Source organism: Canis aureus, chromosome 17, assembly GCF_053574225.1.
Source record: "Canis aureus isolate CA01 chromosome 17, VMU_Caureus_v.1.0, whole genome shotgun sequence".
Taxonomy (NCBI): domain Eukaryota; kingdom Metazoa; phylum Chordata; class Mammalia; order Carnivora; family Canidae; genus Canis; species Canis aureus.
This window is the reverse complement of record NC_135627.1, coordinates 42,714,346-42,735,044: the sequence shown is the minus strand read 5'-3', so window position 1 is coordinate 42,735,044 and position 20,699 is coordinate 42,714,346. Positions and strand designations below refer to the sequence as shown.

Below are 20,699 nucleotides of genomic sequence, written 5' to 3'. Positions count from 1 at the left end.
GATTAATAAATAAAATGAATTAAAGAGGAAACAAAAACCAAGGTACAAAAGAAAATTGAAAGAGTACATGATAAATGAGTACTATGAGTGAATTCAAGGTGAATTTTTTAACCTTTTAAGTACAGAAGTGTTAGCTTCTTTATGTTGGACTTGCAAGTTTTAGCAGCAAGTAGAACATAACTGGTCATTCATTTTACATTATTAAATGTGTATTAATCATTTGTTCAAAGAGCATGTAATAGGTCTCTAAATTAAGAAAGTATAATCTACTGTGAGACACATCCATTCATCCATTAATTGAAAAAAATGTGCTTTTATGAAGTCCTTCTATAGGGAAAATGGTAGCTTGATTGTTAATAAATATATAAATAAATAAATTTATTTTATATTGCAATTAGTATTTTTTAAAGATTTTATTTATTTATTCATGAGAGACACAGAGAGAGAGACAGAGACATAGGCAGAGGGAGAAGCAGGCTCCCTGCAGAGCCTGATGCAGGGCTTGATCCCTGGACCCTGGGATCATGACCTGAGCCAAAGGCAGACGCTCAACCACTGAGGCACTCAGATGTCCCAGCAATTAGTATTTTGAAGAATATTTAAATATGGACATATTATTTGCCGAGACTGGTGGAATGGGCAGCATTGATTATAGTTCTCAGAGAATGTCTTTCTGAGAAGCTAGTATTACTTCGAGATTGCATTTATGAGAAAGAGACAGATATTTGAATAACAGGAAGATAGGAGATTCAGACAGAAAGTTTATCCAAGGTAAAGGCCCTAAGGCAAGGATCTACTAGTGTTTAAAGACAGAAGAACAATGTGTAAGTAGTAGTGTAAGTAGTGTAAGTGAAGTAGTAAGTTGTCTAGTGCTACAAAATGGGGTTTAGAAAAGTAGGCAAAAAAATTCGGTTAATCAAGAGTCATATAGATAATAGGAAAATGTTTAGATCTTATTTTAAGTCTGACACAAGGTTCAAAAAGCACACAAATCATAAAGGCAAGTTGTCTGAAAGATCCTAGTTGTTTGTACCCAAGTAGAAGATCAGGTAAAATTTTCCTAATAAGGAATGTATGAGTTGATAATTTATGATAAACGGTCAATAATAAAAGAAGGTCCAAAGTTTTTGTTTGTTTGTTTCCTGAAAAGGATCAGATAGCAGAAGCTCTGACTTTTTGGGCCAAAAGACAAAATTGAGGATATTATAGAGTTGCTTCCATAACAAGGGAGATGACACATTTCCACAGGCTTTTATTGGCAAAAAACAAAATACAATAATAATTGAGTAGACTTCTTTTGTAGTACAGGTCCTCTAATAAGAACAATGGAATTCTTCATTGAGGAGTAACAATTTACTTAAGTGGGATTCATAGTTTATTTTACCTATTAACAAAATTGATTGTAGAAACTTATCTGTTAATACTCATCTGTAATGAGATTTTACATATTCATCTTTGAAATATCTGTTAACACAGAGATGCTGCCAAATATTGATATCAGCCCACAAGCATACTATTCTAATGGAGCATATGCAACACTTGGAAGACATTTATAGTATTCTATTAGGTTTTTCTCTTGGTATTTGCCTTTTAGCATATCATTATATTGCAGAATAATCACTCCCAAATGAAGGTTAGGTGGGAGATCTTCAATTGTAAAGTTAAATGGATTTTGAAATATGGAAATTTCCTTTACACTTAAATAAATTCAAAAAAGCAGCACTGGAACTATAGTTTGAACTCAACAGAAAATATATCTGCTGCAAATTTGTATAGAAATGGAAAATAAGCTTCTTTAACATACAACAGCAGAGGAAGTATGTAAGCAGCTTGACATTAGTTAAATAATTCAAATTTAGTTGTTGAAATAACATTACTGCAGTATAAGTTTTGCATATAAGCGCTTTTTTGCTTTGTAATTTTCAAATGGATTCATTTAGAAATGTTATCTGCAAAAATTAGCAGCTAAAGCTAATTTCAAAGCCATTTGATGTAGTGGTTGGGGTTGGTTCTCATTCGGAATAATTTCACACTTGGCTATTGACTTAAATAACTACTGCTATAAAACTTTAAGGCTACGAAGTGAACCATTTTGTGGTAGGTCAGGGTATTCACCTTCTATTTCTGACAAACATTCATGGAAGTGACAATGGTTGTCCACAAGAGTGAATGATATGAAATAAGGGTATATACTAATGTATGTGCAATGGCAGATGAATGCATTAGACCCATGTGGTTTTCACATATAATGTCCTAAGATATATTTTTTCCTTCTCTAGGGGAAAAATAAAACCTTTAATTTTTAGAAAGGTAACAATGTATCCAGCTTAAAAAAAAAAAAAAAACAGATCTCTCAGCTTCTTTGCAGCTAAGAATAGCTAGGTGACACAGTTATGCCAATGATACAGAAGTAAAACTCACTGGATGAGGCTTTTGAGAATCCTCTCTTAAATACCACACAGGTGACTGGCATGTACCATTTTGAACTTCTCCAGTTCTGGATGACAGATGTAATGTTGAAGTGTAAGAGCCTTCCTAAGACCATGAGGCAGCAAACTGCATGCAGAGGATGGCTAAGTAATCTTATAGAGACTCTCAATTTTTATAGCAAAAAGACTTCTCTAAAAATCTTGGCTTTCTTTCACCTGAGGGAGAAAAATGCCTAATTTATTTAAACTATGTTTCATTCAGATTTACTTACAGCTCTTTCATCATGAGGAGGGCTGGACAGACCCGACTAGAAATGACACATAGTCTGAATTTGGATTTATTTTCCTGTCTCATATTTCTGCCAACATCATTGTATTTTTGTATCACAAAATACAGCTTTTTTAAAAAAAAATACAGCTTCCGATCAATTAATTCAGTTTGTAATGTAAGAATCAAAGCGATGGAATCATTTACAAGAGGAAAAGTCTCTGAGGTTTTGTAATCTATATAATTCTGAAGCAACTGGACCCACAGAAAAGAAAAATTGTCTATTGGAGACCCAATTACTGAAATATTTGCAAAGTGGAAGTGGGAACGTCCATAAAAGTGCCAGTGTTCCAGATAAATGATCCTTGTAGTGATGAACACTGGTGTGCATTGCCTGTGTCAATGTCAGCATCCTTGCTGTGATATCGTACCATAATTTTGCAAGATGTTACCATTGGGGAAAACTGGATTAAGGAGATGTGGGAAATCTCTGTGTTATTTCTTAAAACCAAATGTGAATCTACAATTATCTCAAACTTAACGTCTAATTTTAAAAGGAGGTTTTGGAAGACACTGTTTTAATAATGGATTCATCTGAGGCCAGGAGTTTGTGTGGCCCAATGGGGGTAGATCTGCATGAGTCTTGGGCTTTGTGTGCTACCATAGTATTTGGCCAAAGAAAAGCTCCAAAAAATTTATTTTCACCTCAATAACAAAAAGAGAAACTTTTATTTCTCAGACATCAATTTTCAAGAAAATGACTTTGTGATTGAATATTGAATATTTCCTTTCTCTTTTCTCTCTCTTTTTTCTTTTTTTAAAATTTTATTTATTTATTCATTCATGAGGGACACAAAAAGAGAAAGGCAGAGACATAGGCAGAGGGAGAGGCAGACTCCCTACGAGGAGCCCAATGCAAGACTCCATTCCAGGACTTCAGGATCACACCCTGAGCCAAGGGCAGATGCTCAACCACTGAGTGACCCAGACATCCCTTACTTTTCTCTTTTCTACCAGTGAATTTTATATTATAGCCCCCATTTTTATGTATATGTAGATGCGCATATCAAACTGTATATTTTAAAACATTATCTATTAACTACCCTATTTGAAGATCATATAATGCAAATCTTTACTTAATCTCAGGTGTTACTATGTATACATGCAAGTATTAGGAAGCATTTATAATATTTTATAACTTCAGCTTGTTATGCAGAAAACAAAAAAGAAGCATATTTTAAATCATATGCCTTCATTCTCAAGCAGCAGAATTCTTGACATCACATAGCCAATGAACCAGGAAATACTAGGTTTGTCTATATATCTCTCATCTGTCTTTATCACCTTACATAGTTCCTAAAGGAATAGCTGTTCCAGTGCCTATATGCCAGAATAGTAAAATCACTTAGCCACAGTCTTATACACGTGAAATGTGAAAATAATAACACAGGAAAAAATGGACATGCTGCCAAAGAGGAAGACAAACTCTGCTACATAGAATACTGAGTCTAACACAAATCCAAGAAAGATAAATCATGCTGGAGGAAAAAGTCACTGTTGCTCTCTAATGATCAAGTGTTTTAAGGTGGAGTTTGTGGTAGTTTGCTCTTTGTGGATTTAAAACTGGAACACTGCATTGATGAAGATGAATCCATAGACTTATGCATGGAAGGTTAAGAGCATCCCATTGTTTATGGGATGGGAATGCTCTGTATATGCTCCAGCTAGTTAGAGAAGATTAGTTGTGATGAAATACAGCAGCAGTCAGGTTTCATATCTCCCAGGCAAGTGTAGTAAGTGAAAAACATTCCTTTTAAAATAAAAGGCAGTTACTTCACTGGGTATAGTCTGTTTGTCAAACAAGTAAATTTCTCAATACATTTTAAAGTATAGATTAGAAATTGACCTCCATAATTATTCAAATATTTTGAAGCAATAATTCCAAATAGTTCCAGATACTCCAATGAATGTTTCATTTTAGCATCATAAACTTCCTCCACTATTAATGACCACACTAACATCATATATTTCAATGTCAACATCCACATTTGGATTAAAAGTAATTTTTAAGATACATAATTCCCATATCAATTAGGTATTTCTTTTAGCTTCATATATTTCCTCTAATATTCAATAAATGACCATGCTAGCCTATTATGTTTAGAAGTGCAGCAACATCCACATACTCATTAAAATTATTTTATTGAAACCATCTTAAGCAATTCCAAAACAACAGCTAATTGTCTATGTAATTAATGTCCTTAATGAATCTACTTAGTCTTTAATTTTCAATAATGAATAACAAATTTTCAAACATTTGCTCATAATGAAAGTTATTCCCTTGAGTTTATAGCTTCCTGATGAAGGTAACTAAATCTTTTTAATTCATCCTCTGAGGAGAATAAGTAGTAAATCTCTGGGGAGACTCACCTGCTAATGCGAATTACTTGTATTGACACAATTCCATTTCTCGGCACTATTGTTCTGTAAATTCTCATTTGTGATTTTTATTATCATGAAAAATATTCATTGTAGTTCAGTACATTCAACGTATTTAATTGAATACATAGTCATGCTGAAAACTAAGCTAAACAGAAGGTCAATGAATACCTAAATTTGATGCAATGTTAAATCTCACTTATTTCATGCTGGTGAACCTACTATATTATATATTTATTTTGCTTTTCTTTTTACAAGATACAATTTGCCCATTTAGTCCAGGTAATTTAAAAAACTCCTATTCAATTACAGCAACTATGTTTGAATTATAGTTTCTGATAGTATGAAGAAACAGGGGACTTCTATCTCTAACATGCAGATCATACCATAGAACATATTATATTTTCTCATTTCAAAACAAGAAAATCAAACAGTTAATAAAGTGGTAATCTCTTGAAATAAATAATAATTTAATTTATGCATTTTAAAAGTTTGGAAGTTGTAATACCAGGTCAATTAGTTATTACTTATTAGTAATTATTTGCTATTAATTAGTTATTAGTTACTTATTCCAGGTCAATTAATTCAGCAATCCCTATGAAAAATTTGAGTAATACTTTAAAAAAATCTGAGACTTTTCAAAGTGATATTCATGCTCTGTAAGTTGTTTATATAAAATTGTTTTCCTGTTTCCAGTTTTCTTATTTGCAAACTATAAAACCTAATCTTTGCTGCAGTTCTCTTGGTGAGATTATGTCAATGGACAGCAGAGCTAATTTCTTTCTACAGCTGCCAATTAGAACTAGAGAAAACTAGAGAATCATAGTCTAGGTAGGAAGTTAAAATAAAACTAACAAACAATTTATAGGAGATGATATAAAATTAGTAAATGCATACAAGCATATACTTTAGCAGATATATTGATAGGCTTTTTCAAAATACTTCATTTTTGATGTGATTAACCAATTGAGGAAAAAACAGGTTTTTAAAAAATTCTTTATTTAAATTAAATGTAGTTAATATATACTGTATTATTAGTTCTGGAGTTAGAATTTAGTGATTCATCAGTTGAGAATAACACTGATTATTATATTATATTATATTATATTATATTATATTATATTATATTATAATTATATTATCATTATATCAATTGCCCTCCTTAATGCGTATCACTCCCATTACCCCGCGCCTACCCACCTCCCCTCCAGCACTGTTTGTTTCCTAGAGTTCAGTGTCTCTTATAGTTTGCCTCTTTCTCTATTTTCATCTTTATTTTTCCTTTCCTTCCCCTATGTTCATATGTTTTGTTTCTTAAATTCTGCATATGAGCGAAATCATATATTTGTCTTTTTCTGACTTATTTTGCTTAGCATAATACCCTCTACTTCTATCCACATTGTTGTAAACAGTGAGATTTCATTCTTTTTGATGACTAGTATTCCATTGTAGATACCACATGTTCTTTATCCATTCAACTGTGCTGGACATCTGGGCTCTTTCCATGTTTTGGCTCTTACGGACATTGCTGCTATAAACATTGGGGTGTATGTGCCCCTTTGAATCACTGCGTTTGCATCCCTTGGATAAATATCTACTAATACAATTGCTGGCTTGTAGGATAGCTCTACTTTTAACCTTTTGAGGAACCTCCATACTGTTTTCCAGAGTGGCTGCACTGGTTTGCCTTTCCACCAACAGTACAAGAGGTACAAAAGGGTTCCCCTTTCTCTGCATCCTTGCCAACATCTGTTGCTTCCTGACTTGTTAATTTTAGCCAAGTGTGAAGTGGTATCTTATTGTGATTTTGAATTACATTTTCCTGATGCTGAGTGATGTTGAGCAGTTTTTCATACAAATGGTCTGTTGGCCATTTGTATGTCATTTTTGGAAAAATTTACGTTCATGTCTTCTGCCTATTTTTGATTGGATTGTTTGCTTTTCGGGTGTTGAGTTTGATAAGTTCTTTATAGATTTTGGATACTAGCCCTTTATCTGATAAAACATTTGCAAATATCTTCTCCCAAAGTAGGTTGCCTTTTAGTTTTGTTTACTATTTCCTTTGCTGTGTAAAAGCTTTTTATCTTGATGAAGTCCCAATAGTTCATTTTTGCTTTTGTTTCTCTTGCAAAAAAAGTTTTTATATACCAGTTGTGAAGTGAAAGTAATTTATAACTTCAAGCCAACCTAAGAGATTTTAAGATACTAGAGGTGTTAAAAATTTTGTTCACTCAGACACATTTTTTTTTCTTATATAACAAGCCTTACCCACAGTCTTAGAATAGGAGATCTGAAAAAGCTTTGACTCCTACTCCTCATGGAAAGTTGTTTGAATATGTGATGCAGTTTAGAACAATAAAATTCAGTATCATAAAAGTTTTGAACGTGTGCACAAAGACAATTAACTCTGCAGCACTGAGCTAAATAAACAAATGGATAACTAAATTCTATGGACTGAGATTGCCAGTTAGGCATGATCATATGACTTTGGTTTAAGCCACCAAATGAAAAAAGACTTCAGTTTCTAGAGGAAGAAAGATTAAATATTGGCACTTGGAAATGGACAAGCAACTAAGGACAGAAATGAGAGGTGGAGAGAAACAAAAAAAAGTTTCACAGCGACTTTTTAGCTCAGAGTGAACTATTTCCTTCTATCTCCAAGGGATTCCTCTTTTATCCTTTTATATAACCCACAGTTTTATTTTTACTTTAATAATTATGTTTCCAAGGATGCCTGAGTGGCTCAGTTGGCTAAATATGCCCCGACTCTTAATTTCAGCTCAGGTCATGATCTCAGGGCTGTGAGACTGATTCCCACATTGGGCTCCATGCGGCTGCCCATGGAACTTACCAGAGATTTTCTCTCTTCCTCTCTCTACACCCCTCCTACACTCTCTCTTACTCTCTCTCTCCCTCTTAAAAAAAAAAAAAAAAAAAGTGAAAATTATGGTTCTGTGTCTTGCAAACTAATAATTACTTTTTAAAAAGAATTTTCCCATGGATGTTAGATCCATTATTGGGTTTCTCTATTTCTCATACCTCTCTATCAGTTTCTCTTCCTTTTTCTCTCACTCTCTGAAATTACCAAATATATCTAGATTGAGTGAGCAGTACCAAAGTTTTACCTTGTTAATATGGTTAAAAATCATAGTTTATTCTTATTTGTATGGTGTAATAAATAAGAGTAGATATGAATTCTAATACAGAATATCACTTTAACTTATACATTATTAAGGTTTACAGTTTTGCTATTTAGAATTCATTTAGAATCGGAGACATGGACATGAGAAGGACCACTTCAAAATCTATTTCTACTTAATTTGTTAGTAATGATGGGAATTTGAATAAATTAATTCAAAAGTATAAAATACTATACAAATTTTAAATGAACAAATTAAAAAATTTGTCCTTGAGAATTTGGAAGTGAAACAAATAGTGAAATACATATTTGCAAATGTAGATATTATGTAGGTCAGTGTTACGTTTTGGACTTTGATGCTGGTTCCATTACACTTATATTACGGTCAAACAAAAGTTATGAAATCTCAGAAAGACTACTGGGATGCTAGAGGGAGTTTGTCTGGAAGAATCTGCAGGATCCAAATGCTATCATTTTTTTCACAGTTCTTTCCTTCTAGAAATAAAAAGCCTTAATTTGAGTTTCCAATGTGCTATATAATTCACATGGGAATGTTACATAAAAGAAATTAATCCTTTGCTAATTTTCTTTTTCTATTTGTTTACATCATGCACACAGGGAAGAAACTGCTTCCAAAGAAAACACTTATATTTCTATAGTGTTTTTAGAAATCTTGATTTTTGTTAATTTGAACTAAAACTAATGAAGATCTTTCTTTCCAAGAAGATGCTGTCCTTCCTAAGCTGGTAGTTTTTATTCAGATAATATTGATTTTTCATTTTGTTTACTTTCCCCAAAATAAAGATTGATTTTTCTTTTTTGCTGATAAAGTAATATATGATTGTAAAGTATAAACTTAACTTGTTATTTGGTATGAATAATACCTGATGTTGCATAAGGTAACATGCAACATGTTTTTGCATGTTACCATTTGTTGCTCCATCCATTCAGAGAAATTTTTGTTAGTAGTAGAAATAGTCCAGGATAAAGCAAGTAAAGTATCATTTATTTTTTCCCCTTGAAATGTAAAGTCCTTATTAAGAAGGAAAAAAAGTTGTTATTAAAATCTTAGCTATATACTTATATTTATACGAAGGTCCTTTAATTATAAGATTCCTCAAATTACACAAAACAAAAATTATTTTCTAAGGACATGCTAATATAAAAGAGGGGAAAAGAAAATCTTGGATATATCTAGCATAGTCACACCATTCATTCATTCATTCATTCATTCATTTGTTCCTATTCATTCATTCGGTCAAGTTTTCATTGAATAACTATCATGTTCCAGGAAATATGGTAAATGCTGGAGATTTATGACCATGAAGCTACATCATGACCTGTTGCAGTAACCAGAGACTCATTAAATAGACCAGACTTTCAAGTTAACACTTGATTGATTCTTATTAAAAGTAGTAAGAAGAGAATAAGAGGGAACCAGTACTTACTGCCCCATGTATTCATTGGCAGGCATAGAATCTACATAACTTTCAGTTTGAGTATGCCTGTGTAATAACAACAACAACAACAACAACAACAACAACAACATGCTTAGATGAAGCTAAGAAAAGTTGTGCTATATGAAGAGGTGGGAATATGGCATCCCAGATGATTAAAAAGGATGATTTGGGGAATTATGTACTCAAACAATAGAAGACATATTTTTAAAAATATTCAGTTTTATTCAATAGAAATTCAGGAAGTCAACAGTTAAATAATAAGACCTATAATGCTAGAAATTATTGGCAATATTATTTAGACACATCCAAACATGTTAAAACACCATCAAAATTATGTTTTTAGAGTTTTATCATTGATGGATTTCAAATTCAGATATATAAACATTGCTAAGTAATGATAAATATTTCAAAAATTATATTATTTTTCCCGCCTCTTCTTTTCCCTTCTCCTTCCCTTCTTCTCCCTAGCATATTTTTTGGGAGCTCTGCTAAATTTTCCATGCTATTGCAATAGAAATCACAGCTTGATTACAAAACAGTGGTCAGACATTATTACTTCAGTGGTCGTGGACACTAGAATTTTACGAGTAATGGAAACTAATTTGGAGTATTTTATATTCTTAGGATATTTAATGGATTTTGATATCTTGCATTAACTTTTGAATAGGCTGTGTCATGTTTCAATATTGGACTGAAAGAGTACCGTTTGGCAGATGTTATGAAAAAAATTTCCTTTTCTTTTTCAATTAACTTTCCAATTTCCCTCCAAGGTCCCTTGGCTTCACCATGGCAATCCACAGACAAAAATAAGTAGCCAAGGAATCACCAAGAAACACTAGAGAAACAAACCTCTCTATTGGGAGAGGATTGAAGTCTCAACAAGGACATCTAATTTTGTTGAAAGTCATTGACATTTAGTGACATGTGACAAAACGATATGCTCCTGAATAGTGTAAAAGTTGCCAGATAAATCTGTAACTGTACATCTTGTAGGCATGATATTTGTTTTACTCAAGTCTATTATAATTGGGATACACTATAAGGAGGTAGTATAATGTGAACTGTGTGCACTGAGTTTTAATTCTTTTTTTTAATATTTTATTTATTTATTTATTCATGAGGAAAACACAGAGAGAGAGAGAGGCAGAGACACAGGCAGAGGGAGAAGCAGGCTCCATGCAGGGAGCCCGAGGTGGGACTCGATCCCAGGTCTCCAGGATCAGGCCCTGGACTGAAGTCTGTGCCAAACCTCTGAACCACCCGGGCTGCCCTGAGTTCTAATTCTTAATTTTAAGGAATTAAATTCACATTATGATCATGAAACTGATAATTAAGCAATGTACTTATAAACGCCAAGTGAAATAAGTTGAATGCCAGCATTAAAACTGTATCAAGGTGAAGGGCAGCCGGAGTGGCTCAGCGTTTAGTGCTGCCTTCAGCCCAGGGCTGGGATTGAGTCCCACGTCGGGCTCCCTGCATGGAGCCTGTTTCTCTCTCTGCCTGTGTCTCTGCCCCTCTCTCTCCTCTCTGTGTTTCTCATGAATAAATAAAGTAAAATCTTAAAAAAAAAAAACTATATCAAGTATTGTTGAATTTACAGTTTGGAGATGATTTGTATTAAAAATAAACACGTAAAATTTTGTTCACGTTTTTATATTTTTGTCATATAACTCATCACATTTGTTTGAAAGTCAGTAATTTGACTCAAATTTTGCATGTGCTTCATTATTTTAACAGTTTCTTGAAACATTTTTTGGAAATCAAGTATTATATACTAAATAATAATAAAATAATGACATATTTGGAGAAAACAACACATTATTTTTCTTTTAAAAGGCACACATTCTTTCATTTCCATACCAAAAATCCCTGAAAATGCAATGAAATAGCATTCTTTAAAAAGTAAAAATAGCTCCTTTGTGTTGACTGGAATCTAAATATTTTAGATTAGATTTATAACTGTAAGAATTTTTTTCCTTATCTATCATCCATTTCTGAGAAGTTAATTTGGAAATTATGATATCCTTTTAATTCTATTGTATTATACAACACTCTTATAAATTCAATGCAATATAGAATAAGTGGAAATTAATATGGAGAAAAAATACATCTTAGTTACAGGCTATACCAATGATAACTTAGAGGGTCAAATCCTGGTAAAAGACATACTGTCCCCCAAAACTACTTTATCCAATCTGCCTGAACTAATTTTCATATTGTCTTGATTCCTCAAAAGCTTATTAACATTTTAAATGACAGTATATTTAATTTTAACAGGAGAGCAGTGTGTAATTAAAATTTTAAATGCATTATTAATTCTAATTAGGTTTATGGTGATATTTACTTTATAGATGATACTACCATTTTAAAAGACACTGCTGCCAAATATAAATAAAGTAAGCATTTCAGAAATATTGCAAAGTCAAATCCATATCTGCATTATCTATCTTCAAAGAAGAGGAGGTATGTTTTAAATGCAATGCACTAAAGATAAAGTAGGAGCGTGATATTGACTCATTTGTAAACAGAAGACTAGATCAAATATTAACTTAGAAAAAGAGATTGACTCTTCCTTAGCAAATTTTTAATAAAAACTGTTGGGACATGGATATTTAGTTTTGCCTGTAAGGCACTTGCTACCCACATTTCATTTATATTAAACGATTACTAAAAATTGCAAATAATATGAATAAAAAAGCAATTTCATACACTATTAACATAATATACCCTTATGCAAAATATTATGGTTTGCACTTATTATTTTATTTATTTATTTATTTGAGAAAGTGAGAGAGAGAGAGCACAAGCATGAGGAGGGGCAGAAGGAGAGAGAAGCGGACTCCCCACTAATCAGGGAGCGCAACTTGGTGCTCTATCCCTGGATCCTAGGACCATGACCTGAGCCAAAGGCAGATGCTTAACCAACTGCGGTATTCAGGCACCTTACACTTATTATTTTAAGACAAGAGTATTCTCTAGACATGTCGTGACTTTATTACAGAATATTAAAATGCTTTATTCTTTCAAGATTTACACAAAAATCATAAATATCAATTCATATCATGTATAATTTATAATCCATTTATACCTGAAATTCTGAAACTTCCTTGTTTATTTGAAGATTGTTATTATTTCATAAAAGAAAACCCTCACTGTATTCTTTTAGAGACCGTCTTGGTAAACTTTCTGAAATTTTTTAACTATGAAAGAATTTTCCTTGGATTGTCATATCATCCACTACATTGTTTTTCTTTTTTCTTAGACGTAGGAAAATAGTTATTTTTTTCACATAAAAATAGTTATCCTGCATATCATCTCTCTAACTAATAGCATTAAATATGACAATTAATATATAGTTGTCTATGACATATTTGCAGAAAATAGATAAATGACATCAACCTGATACTTTAAAAAATGACAAATAGATTTTCCTATTATTATGTCAGAATTAAAACCTGATTCTTTTGCAAGTCCATAAATTATTTTCCTCTATATTTATTGCTTTTTAAAAAATAAGCCCTGCTATTTTAAGGTGAATATTTAACTTAGCTAAGGTAATACCAATTTAATTGACATTGTAGTGATATTATTCAGTAATTGTCTCAAATCTCACCTTTTTCATGTAAGCATAATTCCATTTTTTAAATATTTTCTTTCTTTCTTTCTTTCTTTCTTTCTTTCTTTCTTTCCTTTCTTTCTTTCTTCTTTCTTTCTTTCTTTCTTTCTTTTTCTTTCTTTCTTCCTCCTTCCTTTCTTTCTTTCTTTCTTTCTTTCTTTCTTTCTTTCTTTCTTTCTTTCTTTCTTTCTGAAAGACACAAAGAGAGAGGCAGAGATATAGGCAGAGGGAGAAGCAGGCTCCCTATGGGGAGGCTGATGCAGAACTCCATCCTAGGACATTGGGATCATGACCTGTGCTGAAGGCAGATGCTCAACTACTGAGCCACCCAGGCGTCCCACATAATTTCATTTTGAACCAGTGTCTACTTTGCATTAAATGCAGGGTTTACATCATCAGAAGAAAACACTCATGCCCAGTACTTCTTAGTATGAATTAAAAATAACTAAACAGCAAAGTACTTTTACTTTTAAGTTGAAAAATGTACTTGCTTAGGAAAACATTACTCACTCCATCAAACTTGATGTGGCTTCCTTTCATACTCAGTTATCTTCAAATGCCATGTCAGAGAAACCTTTTTTTTTTTTTATGTTTGCACATAAAATATCCTTGTCCCATCACTCTCTATCCTTAACACACTTTATCATTAATTCTTAGAAATTTTAATTGTCTCACAATTGGTTCCATGCTTATTTGTTCCTATGAACTTTTTCTCTCTTGCTGATAGGGTTATAAGTTCCATGAAATAAAGACTTTGTGCCTATTCTGCATCTCTGTCCCTACTTAAATGATTACCTGGCCCATAGCAAACAATCAATTAGCATATGTGAATGCATGAATAGTTTAAGTGAATGTAAAATGAATGCAAACACTTTCTTCTTCAAAAAATTCTAATAATCCAATGACAGTAGTTTCAATTATCCTTAGCATTTTAGCATCTTTATTATACTCTTCTCAGGAGAAATTGACATGCTGAATGTTAGGCATGTTTAATATCAGCTTCAAGCGACACTTGGGTGGCTCAGCGGTTGAGCATATGTCTTACGCTCAGGGCATGATCCTGGAGTTCTGGGATCGAGTCCCACATTGGGCTCTCCCTCTGCCTATGTCTCTGCCTCTCTCTCTGTGTCTCTCATGGATAAATAAATAAAATCTTTAAAAAAAATCAGCTTCAAGAATAACATCTGATTGGCAGTATCTATTATCATTTGGATGAATGAATATGAATAAAAGGAATGCCATCTATGCTAGTGAGACAGATTTGGAAGTTACTATAATAGAAAGGTTAATTGAAACTAAAGGAGTTGATACAATTGTCCAGTGAAATTATAAAAAATAAGAAGGATATAGACAAATGTTAAAGAATACCAATATGTGTGTTGTTGACAGAGGTGAGGAAAATGAGTTGGTTCAGTTTGTTCAACAGATTTTCTGCAGGATGGGTGCTCCCTATACTTTCTGCTGCCAGGAGCCAAAAAGTAGCTACCATGCCTTTCTTGTTCATCTATTATTAAATCCAGGGATTTAAATGCTTCTTCTGCTATTGATATTGAGGAGAAATAACTAGGCAGAAAAACTAGTAGAGATTATTATTATGTAAAACAAGAGGAGAGACTCTTTAAAGAAGAAAGGTTGATCAAATATTGTGGAGAAATGACAAAATCAGAAAATTGTTGGTTATTAAAATATTCATTGCTTAAAATTATGACAGGGTCATTTTCCTTTATGTCACTTTTTCCAAAGCTGGCCCTCTTGAAGTGACTTTGCTATGTATCTCTTTTGTGTTTGTTGTCTTTTTTGTTGTTTTTAAAGATGCATTTATTTTAGAGAGTGTGTGCTGTGTGCAGGAGCAGGAGGGGCAGAGGAAGAGCTAAAGAGAGAGAATCTCAAACAGATTCCACATGGAGCACAGACCCTGAGATCATGACCTGAATAGGATGCCTAACTAACCACAGCATTAGGCACACCTCATGTTTGTTCTACTGAATCTTTTTGAATCACTCTTCATCAGTGAACCAATTGGTACTTGTTCTGAAAAAAAACTACCACTAATCTTCCTATGCCCTAACTTTTACAGTAATTTCAGTCATTTTGCATTTTCTGGGTTTGGACATTTACATAAATTCCAAAGGGTTAGAGGAAGCATTACATTAAGTAGAAGGCAGAGTGTATCTATTTTGCTAGATCTAATTGTATCCTCACCTTGCTAAATTCTTCCTTTCTTTTATTCTGATTTGCCAGTCCCCATCATAAGACTTTCTCCTGTGCAGATATGTAGATCCACTTTCCTTTTGCCCTGGGAATACAATCCTGTTCCTAAATTCCAACAACTTCACTATTGCATACAGTGTACAGACCAAGTGTTTTTTTTTTTATTCTCTCCCATTCAATTCTGTTAAACAGAGTCTGTTTTCATTTTAGGTATTGTCTGACGTCTTGTAGGTTTATTGAATTCAAATTCGTTAGCATCTTGAAAGACATCATGTAGGTCCAACAGGGAAGACTGAATCCACAGCATACAACCTGGAAACAATTAGATATAATTCTAATTTTTAAGAAAAGTATGAATTTATTTTATAGCAGACTTATCTCTTCTCATTGTATAAACAGAAAATAAGCTGTCACTTAGCTTCCTTTAATTCTCTTCCTCCCTCTCCCCATTACAAGTATTTCCCTTTATTATATACATTTGTGCTTAAATAAATATTGCAATGGCAAGGGAGACTTACTAGAATAACAGAAAGAAAATATCTTAAGAGGCAAGCTGCTGTGATAAAACCAGTCAATAGCATAAGTGGTAATGACCATTGCAACACCAGTGGAATCCACAAGCACAACAGACATCAATAATCCTTACCTATAATGGACTTTAATTACAGAGTATTTTTGAAGGGCATAGGGGATGTTAAATGCTGCTTGGGTGTCAGCTAGAATATGAGAGCTACTAATCATTTGGAGTAGTAGAAGAAGCAGAGGGCAGGGGTATAAAGAGTAATGTTAATACTAGTCCTCAAAATGTGCTTTATTAAAATATTAAATCTCAGTATTACTTGTGTGAAATTTAAGTAAGGCTTGAGTTTCCACAGAAATTGGGTCAAAGAGTGAACAAATATATGCATATATTTTTGGCAGTTGTTCTTACTGCCCTATTTTATTCCGGGAATGGCATACTCTCAGACAACTATGTTACATCTATATCAGTTAGAGTGCTAGTCGTGTAAGGGTTATGGGTCAACCTAATTTAGAGGTAAATACAACTATATGAAGTGCTTTTTATTTTTTTAAGATAGATTTATTTATTTATTTATTTATTTATTTATTTATTTATTTATTTATAGACACAGAGAGAGAGACAGGCAGAGGCACAGGAGGAGGGAGAAGCAGGCTCCATGCTGGGAGCCTGACATGGGACTCGATCCCGGAACTCCAGGATCGCGCCCTGGGCCAAAGGCAGGGCCAAACCGCTGCGCCACCCAGGGATCCCCAGATCTAATTTTTCTTTTTTTTTTTAATTTTTATTTATTTATGATAGTCACACAGAGAGAGAGAGAGAGAGAGAGAGAGAGGCAGAGACACAGGAGGAGGGAGAAGCAGGCTCCATGCCGGGAGCCTGACATGGGACTCGATCCGGGACTCCAGGATCGCGCCCTGCGCCAAAGGCAGGTGCCAAACCACTGAGCCACCCAGGGATCCCCTGAAGTTCTTTTTTAAAAAAAAGTTTTAATTAATTTATTTATGAGAGGGATGGAGAGAGAGAGAGAGAGAGAGAGAGAAAGAGAGAGAGACCAAGTGGAGTGAGGGAAAGGGACAGCAGACTCTGCACTGAGCACGGACCCTGATGTGGGCTGACTTGAGATCATGACCTGAGCCAAAATCAAGAGTCCAATGCTTAACTACTGAGCCACCCAGGTACCCTTATATGAAGTGCTTACATACACATAATAATTTTCTTCATAATATTGATTTTTTTTAATGATAGAGAGAGAGAGAGAGAGAGAGACGCAGAGACATAGGCAGAGGGAGAAGCAGGCCCCATGCACAGGGAGCCAGACGTGGGATTCGATCCCGGGTCTCCAGGATCGCGCCCTGGGCCAAAGGCAGGCGCTAATACGCTGCACCACCCAGGGATCCCATAATACTGATCCTTTTAAAGTTTCATACTTGTATAATATTATTGTTCTTTCCACTTGCATGTATGAAAAACCCTACTTAGATTAGTAGCCTTTTGTTTTCTGTTGCCAAAATCATTACAGAATTTTGTCTTGTTAAAATCTTTAAAGCAGAAATTAATATATTTTATATACCTACCTAACTGATTATAGATGGAATAATATAAACAAGTAAACAAATGAAAGGTGTTACTGAAGACCATAGTGAAATAAATCTTAAGAAGTTCCCAGAAAGCATGTGACATACTATGCACATGGACATCAGTAAGAGAAATGTTGTTGCATAGTTTACGATGTCTAAGTAAGCTACCATGTTCACAGTAGTTTATTTTTTGTTTATATTGTCAGCCAAGATAACATTTAGATAGGAACATAGATGTAGATTTTATGTTCTAAAAAACATGTTTGAATTTGATCTGTATATATTTAACATTGCAGCTGTTTGAAGATTGTTATTCTAGTAGGAAAACAATAATTGAAAAGTGCATACAATATTTTCTGATATGTAAAAAGCTTAGAATTGTATTTGGCAAAGTATATGTAAGTGGTAAAAATTAGTATCTATAATAGAAACTTCTTCAAGATACTATTTTATTAATTTCCTTATTTTGTCCTGTATTTCATATATGCATATTGAGCAATTACTGTGTGCAGTTTCTTTTACTGAGAGGCAATACAGCTCTGATAGCCTAATGCCTGAGGTGTATATTTAACAAGACATTTGTAGACTGTGAATATGTACATTATGGGGGAAGTGGGTATTGTATTAGAATGTATAGAAGGGGCACCTAATAATTTGGGGGCTTGGGAATTTATTCCCAGTGTACATAACCTCTACCTTGCTCATGAAATGTAATCATAATTTGCCAGGTGAACTGAATGAATTTGAGGAGGACCAAATTTGATATGAGAAAAGTAGAAATAAGAGAGCATAATTAGTTTAAGCAATTTTAAAAATGTTGTCATGGCCAATGAAATGAGACAATAATGTCAAGATATGGAGTTGAAGGCACAGGAAGGACCATATATATTTTAAAGATGAATACAGAAGAAAATACACATTAGAACAACAGAATCTCAAGACATAAAAATCATGCATCTTTGAGAATTTTAAATAGTTATATCTAATTTTCATAGCATAGTCACACATTCAGAATGTTCTGTCAGTCTAATTAACTCCATTCTGATAAAAAAATAGATTTTCCACACAAAATAATGTTCTCATGATAAAGATGATAAGGGTGAGCAAGTTTTGCAATTAATCTAAATCTCTTTTCATAAAAAAATCAGCTTATAGTCATAACCTATATTATTTATTCATCAGCTATTCTTTTTATATAGCAACATTTTCACGAATTTTAACTGTACATATTGAATTATGTTCTTTGTAGAAATGCAGTACACTTTTTTATTCTCCTCTGCATTAGTCATAGTAAAGGTATTTTCAGGTCATTTGTAGATGTGTGGTTTGCTCCTGGTTTGCAATTAGGATGACAAAGCTAAGGTTTTTATTTTAAATGTTTTGGTAATTAAATTTAGGTCTTTATGTTGTTTTAACAGTCTCTCAAATTTTCTTATTGTAAATGGTGAACTGAACAAATGGTGAACTGAACTGAGCAAAATCAATTTTTGATAATTTTACCAAAAAGTTACATTAATTTTTGCAAAGTCACTTATTGCAAGGAGATGATAGCATAAAAATGAATTAATTAGAAAAAAGAAAAAAGCTGAACCGAATGAGAGAGTGAGATTTACTGAAAATCAACTAGTTTTTCCCTGAGAGACTTTTAGCGGTCCTAAGGATTAGAGTCAATACCTCAAAAGAGAAGTGGTAAAATAGCCAGAAACCAATGTATGTTGGAAGTCTTTCAAAGAAGCCCCTAGATTCTCTAAGTATCCTACCCTGTTCAGAGAAAAGACTGGATATTTCTTTCTAGAGAAGCTTAAAAACATGGGAATTCTGGACTATTCAGATGTATTGTGGTATTTTGTTTGCTTTCCGTCATTCATTTTTGCTTGAGAGGATTTTTTAAGTTAAGGAGTCTGACTTGATTTTTTTTAATGGTTTTTGAATCATTGTCATGGATAAACTATTATGTATCCATTTATCTATCAACATACACTTAGGTTATTTCTAAATCTTGCCTATTGTTAAGTAATGCTCAAAGGGCATGAGGGTACAAATACTTCTTAGAGGTAGCAATCTACCTCTTTGAACATGTACCCAGAAATTGGATTCCTGGATTATATGCTTGTCTATTTTTAATTTTTTGAGAACCCGCTATTTCACATAGTGCCCACTTATTTCTCTACAGTAACTCTGGAATCTAGAAGGAAATATTTTACACAATTATATTGTAATGGAGGTGGGTAAAGAAACATTAATAGACATAGGTTTCTTTTTTTTTTTAACAATCAGTTATCTTTTATTTTTTTTTCAATTTTTATTTATTTATGATAGTCACAGAGAGAGAGAGGGAGGCAGAGACACAGGCAGAGGGAGAAGCAGGCTCCATGCACCGGGAGCCCGACGTGGGATTCGATCCAGAGTCTCCAGAATCGCGCGCTGGGCCAAAGGCAGGCGCTAAACCGCTGCGCCACCCAGGGATCCCGACATAGGTTTCTATTTATCCCTTGAACCACCAAAGTGACACTAGTAAACAGTGCTAATAAGCACTAATAAGTGTATAGATTTTTAATGGTTGTTTTGGATATTATTGGCTAGTAATTGAATTTTAAAAATCAAAGTTGAAAAAGTTTATGTAGTCCAAAGAAGGTAGGTAAAAGAAAAGAGAAACAAAAAACAGAGCAAACAGCAAATCACAAATAAAATAGCAGACTTAAGTTCTAAAGTATTAATAATAACATGAAGTATAATTTGATTACACCAATATAAAGAGAGAGATTGGTAGAGTGAATTTATTTTTTATTTATTTATGATAGTTACACAGAGAGAGAGAGAGGTAGAGGGAGAAGCAGGCTCCATGCACCGGGAGCCCGACGTGGGATTCGATCCCGGGTCTCCAGGATGGCGCCCTGGGCCAAAGGCAGGTGCTAAACCGCTGCGCCACCCAGGGACCCCCGGTAGAGTGTATTTAAATACATACCACAACTATCCTTACACAAAATAAACTCACTTTAAATATAACAATGTAATTTAATTGAAACTAAAATGATGA

At 33.5% G+C, this 20,699-nt stretch overlaps 1 protein-coding gene across 2 annotated transcripts in view; it reads left to right on the top strand.

Annotated features, from left to right (window-relative positions):
* The window catches only part of LOC144287938 (uncharacterized), a 388,349-nt gene extending 371,387 nt beyond the window's left edge, over positions 1-16,962 (top strand). The window contains exon 6 of one of the 2 annotated variants that reach the window (XM_077855439.1): positions 16,894-16,962. The gene's annotated coding sequence lies outside the window, so the exon portion shown is untranslated. Of the gene's footprint in view, positions 1-16,883 lie in introns of both variants that reach the window. The other variant, XM_077855437.1, reaches the window with a different exon arrangement.
* The last annotated feature ends 3,737 nt before the right edge of the window (positions 16,963-20,699 follow it).